The sequence below is a fragment of the Homarus americanus genome, unplaced genomic scaffold (assembly GCF_018991925.1).
Source record: "Homarus americanus isolate GMGI-L3 unplaced genomic scaffold, GMGI_Hamer_2.0 scaffold5825, whole genome shotgun sequence".
NCBI lineage: Eukaryota > Metazoa > Arthropoda > Malacostraca > Decapoda > Nephropidae > Homarus > Homarus americanus.
This window is the reverse complement of record NW_024750020.1, coordinates 16,756-27,531: the sequence shown is the minus strand read 5'-3', so window position 1 is coordinate 27,531 and position 10,776 is coordinate 16,756. Positions and strand designations below refer to the sequence as shown.

At 41.3% G+C, this 10,776-nt stretch overlaps 1 long non-coding RNA gene across 1 annotated transcript; it reads left to right on the top strand.

Moving 5' to 3' along the window:
- Window positions 1-3,972: 3,972 nt before the first annotated feature.
- Window positions 3,973-9,913, top strand: LOC121853988. The gene is made up of 3 exons (XR_006086443.1): window positions 3,973-4,102; window positions 9,411-9,525; window positions 9,781-9,913. It is a non-coding gene; the product is annotated as an uncharacterized LOC121853988 (long non-coding RNA).
- The last annotated feature ends 863 nt before the right edge of the window (window positions 9,914-10,776 follow it).

Genomic DNA, 10,776 nt, shown 5'->3' with positions numbered 1-10,776 from the left:
TTGACATCACATCCGACAATATAACCCCAAATTAAGCCTCCCCCCCTTAACTGTAGCAAGAATGCAACACACACATACACACCGAGGTCGGGGGGGGGGTAAGTGGGTGATATTGTGGTTGAGGGGGTGGGGGGGGAGAAGAGGGGCGCTGTTGGGGATATTAGTTTGTGGTGGGGGTGGAGGGGTAATATTTCCTCACTTCACTCCACACTTCCTCTCTACACTTCCTCCTCCTCCACCACACAGCTTCTTGCCACGTCTCTTTATCTCAACAATATTTCCATTAGTCAATATATCAGTAAAACTCAACAACACATCACACTTATCTGACTCCTTTATAAGTTCCCTATAGTCTAACCTCCCCATCATCCACCCCCATCATCCACCCCCCCATCATCCACCCCCCATCATCACCCCCATCATCCACCCCCATCTTCACTCCTCGACTATAACCCCGTCTTCCCCCTTCATCCTTCTATCAACCCTACAACCAGTGTGTCAGTGTACAGTGTCACTATCAAGGTGTACAGTGTCACTATCAGGGTGTACAGTGTCACTATTAATAAGTGTACCGGGAAGATGATAAATAATATAACCTAGGTAACTTTGAAGTATTAAAATGTTGCATTAGTTTTAACTTTTTAACGTGAGAACTGCGGGAGAAACTGTATAGTGTGTGTGTGTGGCAAGACTGGTGGTGGTGATGGTAGTAGTGGTGGTGATGGTGATGGTGCTAGTGGTGGTAGTGATTGTAGTGGTGGTGATGGTGGTTGTAGTGGTGGTGATGGTGCTAGTTATGGTGGTTGTAGTGGTGGTGATGGTGCTAGTTATGATGGTGATAGTGGTTATGGTAGCTGTAGTAGTAGTGTCTTTTTTAGCGCCATGATAATGTTAAACTTCATTAGAGAATACTGCAGGTCGGCCGCCGCGCCACAATATCCCAGGGTAAGGAATTAATGGTCTACAACACCAATATCTGCCTGAACGTCTTTCTGGTGGCAGACGCGAAGCCCGGGTCGGTGTGTGGGGGTGGGGGGGGGGTGACTGTGTAGATAATTATTTTGTTTAAAATTTGGCCACGGAAAGCAGCTAGTTTATTGTACGCCCCATACTCATGCTGTGAGCGGTAGTTCAGAGTAGAGGTCACAAAGGGAGTTTACAAGACCCCAGTGGTCAGGATATTGTGGTACAGAATGTTAGAGTATTTCCAGTACATTATTTGTTTAGTTCTGTACACAGGAGTTAACTTATTCACCTCTATGTGAGTGGCAGACTGCAGTGTGAGGCAGTATGTCTGGCCTCACACTTTGTTATTCACATCTGTATGAGAGTCAGGCAAGCACTCTGGGCGTTTAGTTCTGTACATAGGAGTTGACTTTGCTACTTGGTGCCAAAAGTGGATAGTCTTAATATATCAGCCTTGTTGACATTACATGTAAAGTTTGTGCCATTGCTCACACAGTTAACTTGGACCTGTCCCTAAAAGGTTCTATTTTTCTTACAGTCTAAGACGTAGTGTTGGAGTGTGTGGCCATATGTCTGGCCACACACTTTATATATATATATATATATATATATATATATATATATATATATATATATATATATATATATATATATATATATATATATATATATATCACTTGATACATCTCATCATGGTAAACAATGGATTGCCTGTTTGCACTTGTCTACTTGCTTGAAATTTATCAGCAAGTTCTTTCCTGATTACAGTTTTAAGGGTTCTGTTTGACAGACCCAGATTGTATTCAACTGTGTCTCTGTTGCACGCGAGTTCAGCTGAGACATCACCTCTGCCATATTCTCTGAGGCCTATGTGAGAGGGGTCCACAGCAACTTGATCTTGGCAACAAGGCACGTGTACTGTATGTGTGTCTGGCTTCAGAAACAAGCTGGTGACAGTCTGAGTTGAGGGTATCAAGGGCATGTAGTGAGGGGGTCAGTGATGATGAGACTGTCAGTGGCAGTGTCTTGAACAAGTTTCAGGAGTGAGTCTGGCAACTAATTCACTTTGTAGAGTGGATGCCCAGTTATTGGGTCCAGGTGTGTGTGTGTGTGTGTGTGTGTGTGTGTGTGTGTGTGTGTGTGTGTGTGTGTGTGTGGCCATCAAGTCAACCTGACACTTCCATTACGACACAGAGAAAACTGTAGCCGGCCGCCCCTGGTGCTGGACCGTATATCCCAGCAGTACATCTTCACCAGCGCTGCCGTCACTACTCGCCCGGGTCAGGCTTTACCCTTCAAGTATTTACTAATATTTTATACAGTGGAATAAATAGCTATACACGTATGTACTAATGTATAATGCAAATAGACATACAATTACATACATATATAACTAACTGTTGTTATTATAGTACATTTCAACGCACCAATTTGCGATATATTTATAATTTGTTTGTCAATATATATGGGTATAAATCCTCGACCCGGTGTGATGAAATAATATTTGTAATGACAGTTGCCACCTGCCAGTTAAATGACTGTTGAAACATTAATACAGATCAATACTGGGCATATACTGAGTGTTGCTACCAGAGAGACAGGTCCCGGAACACACACACACACTCCCGCATTTTGTGTGTGTGTAAAGGGACTTGTGACTGTACATGTAGGGGCAGGTTGTCAGGGGTCGCCACACAAACTGCCTTAACAAACACACTTGCTATATTGAGTCTCCCTCCCTCTCTACCTACCTGGTATTGATAGCCCCTCCAGACTTACCTGTTGGAGAGAGAGAGAGAGAGAGAGAGAGAGAGAGAGAGAGAGAGAGACCCTTTCATCCCAAAGACCTTTATGCCTCACCAACCAATAACTTGTATATCACATGAGGAGTATTTTAGTTTAATATTACTCGAAATACTCCAATATTATCATGTGTATTGACTCTATCTGGTAGTACTTGCTGAATAGTTGTATTGTGTGTGTGTGTGTGTGTGTGTGTGTGTGTGTTTCGTTATACACACACAATCACACAAGACACATTACCATATGAGCTGCATCAGTCAGCTCTATGAACGATTTTCCTGATTGGCTACTACTTGTGAAAGAACCACCCCCCCCCTCCACAACGGCCCTGATCTGCCCCTAATTAGCAGTCGTGCACCCCCTGGTTCCTTCACGCCCCGCCCCCGGCCCCATTAACTCCCAGGTCACCACACTGCACCCCCGGGTCGCTCACGTCAAGCACTGGCCAGGACGTAAATGGGGGGAATATTTTTGGGTCATCATTGTTTTGTTGGTTAGGTTAGGTTAGGTTAGGTTAGGTTAGGTTAAGTAAGTTAGATTGTATTGTTAGTAAGTTAGTTGGTGTTAGAGGTAAGTTAGGTTTAAGAAGACTTTGTATGGGACAGGGTTAAGTTAGGTTAGGTTAGTTTAAGTTATGGGTAAGTTAGGTTAGGTTAGGTTCCGGGCCAAGGTGTAATACAGAACATTTTCTATCTTCACTAACTCACAATGGTCACGAAGTTGTATTGACCTGACCTCGTTTCTCAATGGATCCGGGTTACGTCATTACCCCCCCCACGAGTCCTTCAGGGGATTGACCAGTTTTATAATCCACCAAGAAGCTCGTAACGATAATTTTCCCCTTAACTGGTGATGTGAGGACGCCCATAACCCGCTCACTTAACTTGTTGAGTACCATGTTATCGTACTCAAGTTATTGTACTCAAGGTATTAGATCATTGTACTCAAGGAAATTAGTCATCGTATGGAAGGGATTAAGTAATTGTATTCTAGAAATTAAGTCATTGTACTCAAGGGACTCGGTCGTAGTACTCAAATAATTAAGTCATAGCACTCAACATTGTCTTTCAACTTAGTATACTTAGGTAACTTAGAGGTAATTAACAGATTACACAGGTAAATTAAACACCTTTCTACTAACTATAACTCGTATAATTGTGTCAATATTGTAATGCTATTTTAACAATATCTTTCTAGGTCAACTCTTCACCACAAATGACCTCCTTATTGGCCACTGCTCCTGACGTCATGTCGAAATAAAGTTCCTGATTGGCCAATATTTTTCGAGCATTATTTCCGTGTGAGGGAAAGATCGTGCGGTGACGTCAGAGGGGTAAAGTATATATATAGTTTTATTGTCTTGTGGTTACTAGTTTTTTTAAGAGTTTGGAGAGAGAGGAGAAGGGTTTGTATCTCTCTCTCTCTCTCTCTCTCTCTCTCTCTCTGTCTCCCTCCCTCCTTTTAGAGATATTCGTATAGACTGAGCAGCTTACCCCTGAGAGAATGGGATGAAAGCAAAGATAGCAGTCAACTTCTCCTTCAATTGCATTCTCTAGTTACCTATAAACATGATCTGGCAGTCTGGTCTTCAAAGCTCCCTCAGTGCAAGAGCTATTTTTTGTTTTCTTCTTTTATTGATCAGTTCCAGAGTTTTAAGGGTAATTTTATAACTCAGTCTTACCATAATTTAAAGGGATAATTTCATAACTCAGTCTTACCATAATTTAAAGGATAATTTTATAACTCAGTCTTACCATAATTTAAAGGATAATTTTATAACTCAGTCTTACCATAATTTAAGGGATAATTTCATAACTCAGTCTTACCATAATTTAAAGGGATAATTTCATAACTCAGTCTTGACAAAATTTAAGGAACCAGGATTTTTTTTCCTTAGGTGAGTGACATACAAAAAATTCAATCCTTTTTCTAACAACGAGCTAATTTACTTTTTCCTTTCTTTTTGAATAATCACTGGAGCTTTTGAAGTGTGGCGTGGGGTGAGTGTCTCTTGAGCTGTGAGAGATGTGTGGAGTGGAGGAGGAGATCCCGAGAGGGGTCGTACTTGAACTAGGAGGAGGAGGAGGTCTTATTGTATGTGAGAGAGAGAGAGAGAGAGAGAGAGAGAGAGAGAGAGAGAGAGAGAGAGAGAGAGAGAGAGAGAGAGAGAGAGAGAGACCGCCTCACATCACCACCTGGCGCTTACCTGGATGAAGGTAACTCTAATAGGTGTCAGGCAGTTGTTGTTTCACCTTAATTAAATACCTGAGAGAACGTGTGTACCTGTGTGTGTATGCATGCATGTGTGCCTTTGGGTGTGTATGTACCCGTGTGTGTGTGTGCAGCTCTATACATAAATATAACACTAACAATAAAAGAACATTACCAGAAATTTATGTCTTCAAAACCTCTTTAACTTTCTACCTCAACAACCAGCTCTTGTAATAATTATGTCTCGCTCCGGGAAATAAATCCAGCGTTGCGTCTTCTCTTATATTTATATAATGTGTTTTTTAACCCCTTTAAGAATAGTGGTTTAACCCTTTGATGGTGATGGTTTAACTCTGAGGCTTAAACCATTTTTATCATTATTATTATTAATTCACTTTACAACGGTCTCAATTGATTCTCTCCCCCCCGTTACCATGACAGCATCATTATTACCTTACTGTTATTACGTTACTGTTATTACCTTGGCGGGGCTAAATAGTTTATTTATTTATTTAATTGTTTTTATTTTTACTCTTTGACTGGATTACTGACTGATGGATAATTAAAAGTTGTTTATTTAAAATTTATTGAAATACAGTAATGAAGTTTATTTATTCATTGTCAATTCTCATACTTTTATTTTGTATATTTTGTTTAAAGTTTAGGCTATACAGATAGAGAGATGTGTAGATAATATTGTGTGTGTGTGTGTGTGTGTGTGTGTGTGTGTGTGTGTGTGTGTGTGTGTGTGTGTGTGTGTGTGTGTGTGTGTGTGTGTGTGTGTGTGTGTGTGTGTGTGTGTGTGTGTGTGTGTGTGTGTGTGTGTGTGTGTGTGTGTGTGTGTGTGTGTGTGTGTGTGTGTGTGTGTGTGTGTGTGTGTGTGTGTGTGTGTGTGTGTGTGTGTGTGTGTGTGTGTGTGTGTGTGTGTGTGTGTGTGTGTGTGTGTGTGTGTGTGTGTGTGTGTGTGTGTGTGTGTGTGTGTGTGTGTGTGTGTGTGTGTGTGTGTGTGTGTGTGTGTGTGTGTGTGTGTGTGTGTGTGTGTGTGTGTGTGTGTGTGTGTGTGTGTGTGTGTGTGTGTGTGTGTGTGTGTGTGTGGTGTGTGTGTGTGTGTGTGTGTGTGTGTGTGTGTGTGTGTGTGTGTGTGTGTGTGTGTGTGTGTGTGTGTGTGTGTGTGTGTGTGTGTGTGTGTGTGTGTGTGTGTGTGTGTGTGTGTGTGTGTGTGTGTGTGTGTGTGTGTGTTCATCTACTTCCCACACACAACAGACACACTTTAACACACTCACAACAACACACTTTAAAGAATTATAGGAACATTTTTAGTTACTGCCGTCTGTGAACTAATGTGATCTTATGTATGGTATTGATAAAATAGTATGGTGAACTGTCTCTCTGTGTCTGTCTGTCTGTCTCGCTGTTTCTCTGTCTGTTAGTCTGTCTGCCTCTGTTCATTCATTCGCCATTTTCAATTCTCTGTAAATCCTATTAAATAAATGCTGTAAAAATAAATGCCAGCGAGGAATTAGTCCATACGTGTGTGTTAGTAAATAAACGCCATCATGATTTAATGTGATGAAGTAAATATTAACATAATATTAATTTACCTTTTCACCCTTTTCATATTTTCGTTCTTATTAAAAAATATAATTAGTTTTTTTTTTTTTTTAGGAGTGAATAGATTATGGTCTCTCAGGAGTGTGTGTGTGTGTGTGTGTGTGTGTGTGTGTGTGTTTTGTGTGACATATTACTTGGCCCAGACACACTATATATGCGTTCTTTACACACACACACACACACACACACACACACACACACACACACACACAACGGCAGCTTAATTAATCTAGTTTATGAAAAAGGTACATGTAATATTCTTCACTAATATTATCTTTTAGCTAATGTTACTTAATATAAACTGACGGTAATATCTTCTTTCATGTTAGTTTAAGCCTTAATGTTATAGAGCCGAGTAGAAAGATAATATACTTAGTCCTTTTAGTGTATTTACTAAGTGGGGGTGTACCCGGTATAGCTCGGGGCTGTGTACTACTCTCTCTCTCTTAGATCATCGTCTTTAAAGGGTTAGATCATCGTATTTAAAGGGTTAGAGCATCGTCTTTAAAGGGTTAGATCATCGTCTTTAAAGGGTTAGATCATCGTCTTTAAAGGGTTAGATCATCGTCTTTAAAGGGTTGGATCATCGTCTTTAAAGGGTTAGATCATCGTCTTCAAAGGGTTAAATCATCTTCTCCAAAGGGTTAGATCATCGTCTTCAAAGGGTTAGATCATCGTCTTCAAAGGGTTAGATCATCGTCTTCAAAGGGTTAGATCATCGTCTTTAAAGGGTTAAATCATCGTCCTCAAAGGGTTAGATCATCGTCTTTAAAGGGTTAAATCATCGTCTTTAAAGGGTTAGATCATCGTCTTCAAAGGGTTAAATCATCGTCTTCAAAGGGTTAAATCATCGTCTTTAAAGGGTTAGATCATCGTCCTCAAAGGGTTAATACAATAGATGTGTTTATAACGAAAGGATTCCTATTTTTGAGGAGTGAAGGATCAACTCCCCCAAAAAAAAAAATTCTACCTTGGGGGACATTTCTGGGGTGTATGCGTGTTTCATTCCCTATTTCAACACTGTGTCCATGTATAGTGAACGCCTGCATAAACTAACACACAGATAATATCCCCATTGTTGTCATATTTATCGGTAATACTGAATTATTTACCAAAACCTTTGAGTATTTATCTAAGGTAACGAGAAATATTAAAAGGACAGGTGTACAGGTAAGCCAAGGGGTAAAACACACCTGTTAAGACCATCAGTTATATTATCACAATGAAAGGTGAATATCTCCTGTGTGTGTGGGTGTGTGTGTGTGGGTGTGTGGGTGGATGGACCTGAATCTATACGAACATGTGCTCTCTCTCTCACTGCTAGCAACCCAATCAGTCAATCAGTATTTTGGGTCAACACACACACACACACCTACCCCCCTTCCCCCACCTATACCTCCCCTTTATCTCTACACCCCATGTCTTGGTGAGTTCCTAATAGGTTTGGCTTTCGTCCCTAACACCAAGACAGTAATTGTTGAGGTTTATTTAGTCCTGTAACTCACTCACTCACTCACTCAAACACCGTCACTTACTCACTCTCACAGTCACTCACCTTCGTCTTGGGTGGGTTCATTCACGCCCCCCCCCCCCCTCTCGCACGGACACTGGGGTATAAGGTGGCCACTGTTATTTATACTCACTGATACCGAGAATGGTGGTGGTAGTGTTTGGCAATTGACAACTTTTTTTAGCGATTGAAATTTTAAACTTCACCAATGGAACTTTTAGAACAATGTATTGGACGATGATTTATGACTTGACAGAAATTAAAGAAAGTTTTAATATTTCGAAAGTTTAAAAAAAAAGTAGAAATTGAGAGAAAATAAATACAGATAGACAAAATGATGACGGGGACTAATAAGAGTGACTAACACACACACACAGGTAATCATTTAATTATTCAGATAAACCGAATCCAATACAAAGTCTCTGAAATCCTTCCTTGTTGCTAAAGCGCTTAAGGGATGATGGCTGTATTAATAATCCCAGCTTAAAATTAATAACATGAACCCCCCAAAACCCTCGAACCCGGACTCCCGAATCCTGACCTGAATTGCAAACTCTGGCACAATACCCGAACTTTGGAACGCGACCCGATTACAAAATTTGGTCTAGAATCGAACCTTTGAACTGGACAGAACCCAGAATCGAACTCAAGGTCTGGAACCGAACCCGAACCAGTACTTTTGAACTGAACCCGAAGTCCTAACGTGAAATTTGGAGTCGAATCTAGAACCGAATTCTAATAGCAAGGAAATTTGTGTTTGATTAGGAGTAATTCTGGTTAGGGTAGGTTAGACCATATTGGTTTTAGGTTATGTTAAATTATGTAAGGATTATGTTAATTTAAGTTAGATTACGTATTGTTTAAGTTATATTAGGTAAAAATATGTTAGGATTAGATTAGCTTAGGGTAAATTATATTAGTTTAAAATATATCATGTTAAATTTGGTTAGGTTAATTCTGTTAGGATTAGGCTAGGTTTGGTTAAACTATATTAATGTTAGGTTAGGTAGAATGTGTCGTGTTAATTTGGGTTAGATTAAAATGTTAGGTCAGGTCAGGTCAGGTTAGGTACGGGCCCAGGTGTGTGTGTGTGTGTGTGTGTGTGTGTGTGTGTGTGTGTGTGTGTGTGTGTGTGTGTGTGTGTGTGTGTGTGTGTGTGTGTGTGTGTGCGCGTGCATAAAACCCCACAGAAATGCTGTAAAAATTCACGTTTGGTTTAACTGGAAGACGGGAGTGTAGTGACCCCGGGGTGTAGTGGCGGTGACAGATGTCTTATACTGTGAGCTCAAGGGTGGAAATCCTCTTGCAGAAGTCGGCCACTGAGTGTCAGCCAGGCCGGGGGACACCTACCATCACGACCCTACTACCTGCTGCTGACCCCGCCTGACACCATCCCTTCAGGTTATACTAACTCCCTCCAGAAGGTACAAGTAAAATGTAAAATATATATATCCTTCGTCAGGTCGCCCAAAACTCGTCATATAACATTGAAAGTAAAGGTTTAATTTTCTTATTTTTTATGTAGATATGATAGAAAAAATATAAAACAAATCGTATAAATTTCTTTGTCATTAAATCATCTAATTGTCCGTGGTCAGAGACGGCAACTTTCAAACCTCACAAAAAACAAAATCAAAACTTACTTATCTGAGGAGTTAATTGTATTTTGTTTTTTCCAGGGCACTTGTCACTAAAAGGAGTATCTGTCCTTCCTCGCTATGGCAAAGACAAACGAGAACACGGAACACCCGATGACAAGAGGCAGTAGCGTGGTGGTGCTCGGCCTGCTGGGGGAGAGTGTGAGGCAGAGCTCTCACAAACACGTCCGTTCACCACCAACACGTCGCCCACACTGACAAAATCCTGGTCGTGTGCTCCTGCCTGCCTACGTACCTTCCTTGCCTACACTGTGTTGCCTCCCTCCTCCTTCTATCTTTTTCTTGCTCCCTTCCTCACCGCCCTAACTCCTACCTCGTTTACTCCCTCTTCCTCCCTTAGCCCCACCTCCTTCATCTTACTCCCTCCCTCACCCTTTTACCTTCCTTCACCTCCTTCTCCCCCCTCACGCCTTTCCTTACATTATCCACCTTCTTTATTCCCTCTTCTCTTCTTCTTCCTCTTACCTCCCTCATCTATCTCACTCACTTCCTCCCCCACCTCTCTCTCCCTCCCTCACCCTACCTCTTTACTCCATCCCTTATATTCTATATCTCCCCTCCCCCTCAGGTGTGATTCAACAGGTAAACTTAGGTAAGATGAGGCCTACTCACTCATACATATCAGATTGACAAAATTTTTACCTTCATCAGCGTTTCCTCAAATGTAAAGTAAAAAAAAAAAAGGTGTTTGTTTTTTACACTGTGGGGACTAATTTGCATACTGTGTTTGTTAATTAGTGATGTCCTTAATTACTACGAGTGTGTGTTTTGCTCCTTAGGTTACTGTACAGGTTAGTTATGGGTGTGTTGTGTGTTAATGGTAGCTGTCTCTTGTCTCCCTCTCATTATCTCTCTTTTTTATCTTTCTCTGAGGAGCAACAGAAGGATACTTTACCACACAAGAGCAGTGCCACTTCATCGACAGTGCCACCACCACCAACAGCGCCACCACCACCAACAGCGCCACCACCTCAACAGCGCCACCACCTCAACAGCGCCACCACCTCAACAGTGCCA